Here is a 1,469-nt window from a genome sequence, read left to right on the forward strand (position 1 = left end):
GCTTATTCTAACCATTCAGGATAAACAGGAATTTACTTGAAATGTTTTAGAAATTTTCTAGTCTGTGGGTGGGCAGAAAGTGTATAATGCCATTGTATTCACTTTCTATTGCCCCATAACATATTGCCACAGATCTGGCGGCTTAAAACAATGCACATTTGAGCCTCCCCCTTACGTGGTCAGGTGGATTCCAATCAGCAGTGCCAGGGCGAGCTAAGGTTGAGCCAGGCCGGTCCCGTGATCGGGCGCACTCCAGCGTGGAGCGCCACCACACGGACCTAACGTTCCCTGCCGCCATGGCTAGTGCATCTGGATCCACACACTCCCGCGCGGAGGGCCACCACACTGACTGCTGACGTAAGGTTCCCTGCCACCGCGGCCAGTTCACCTGGATCCGTGCACTCCGGCGTGGAGCGCCACCACGCGGACGTAAGGTTCCTTGCCGCCCAGTGCTTCTGGATCCACGCACTCCAGCGGGAGCGCGCCACAACGCAGACTTAACGTTCCCTGCCGCCGCGGCCCGTGCATCTGGATCGGTAAGATGGCGCCTGTCAGTCTGCAGCTCGGCGATTTGGTTTGGGGGCGACTCGGCCCGTATCCTCCGTGGCCGGGGAAGATTATTCCTCCACCCAAGGAGCTGGAGAAACCTCGTGGAAAGAAATGGTACTTCGTGAAGTTTTTTGGGGTGGAGGACCATGCCTGGATCAAATCGGGACAGTTGAAGCCGTATCAGGCGTTTAAGGAAGAAATGATAAAGAAGACCAAGGGAAAACGATTCCAGCAAGCTGTGGAGGCTGTGGAAGAACTCCTCGGGACTGACAAAAAGAAAGACCAGACATTATGCCACAGTTCTGCCGATGACGAGAAGCGGCATGATTCCTGTGAGGAGAAACGTAGGCCAAACTCGAGTGACGAGAAGCGTAAGCATCGCTTATCTGAAGGGAAGCTGAGGAAAAAATTGAAAGAAAGAAAGAAGAGGGTGCCTTCAGGCTCTTCAGAGAGAGGCTCCAAGTCCCTTCTGAAAAGAACCCAAGAGCGGAGTCCCCAGAAGCGGGGTCCGCCTCCACAGGACGAGAAGGATCCCGAGTCTGTTACTATGAATGGGAGGACGGCGGGACCCATGGCGGCATTTGAGTTGCAGCCGACTGCGAGCGGGCCTCTTAAAGACATAGACTCTCATTTTCACCACTTCCTGCTCAGCCAAACCGGGAAGCCAGCTATCTCTTCCCAGACAATTATAAAGAAGTTGAAAATATGTGGAGAGGACACTGTGTCCACCTCCATCCAGGCAGCAGACAGCACGGCCATGAATGGCAGCATCGCACCCACACACAAAAAGATAGGATTTTTGGGCGTCGGCCTCATGGGAAGTGGCATCATCTCCAACTTGCTAAAAACGGGCCACGAGGTGACTGTCTGGAACGGGACTGCAGTGACAGAGGGGACCCGCCTGGGAAGAACTCCTGCTG

General features: G+C 54.4%; 1 protein-coding gene and 1 pseudogene across 6 annotated transcripts in view; both read left to right on the top strand.

Moving 5' to 3' along the window:
• The window catches only part of PCYT1B (phosphate cytidylyltransferase 1, choline, beta), an 89,032-nt gene that overhangs the window by 32,909 nt on the left and 54,654 nt on the right, over positions 1-1,469 (top strand). The window lies entirely within an intron of this gene.
• Positions 454-1,469, top strand: part of LOC102774885 — a 1,737-nt pseudogene continuing 721 nt past the window's right edge.

The sequence above is a fragment of the Myotis davidii genome, unplaced genomic scaffold (assembly GCF_000327345.1).
Source record: "Myotis davidii unplaced genomic scaffold, ASM32734v1 scaffold1124, whole genome shotgun sequence".
Lineage (NCBI taxonomy): Eukaryota > Metazoa > Chordata > Mammalia > Chiroptera > Vespertilionidae > Myotis > Myotis davidii.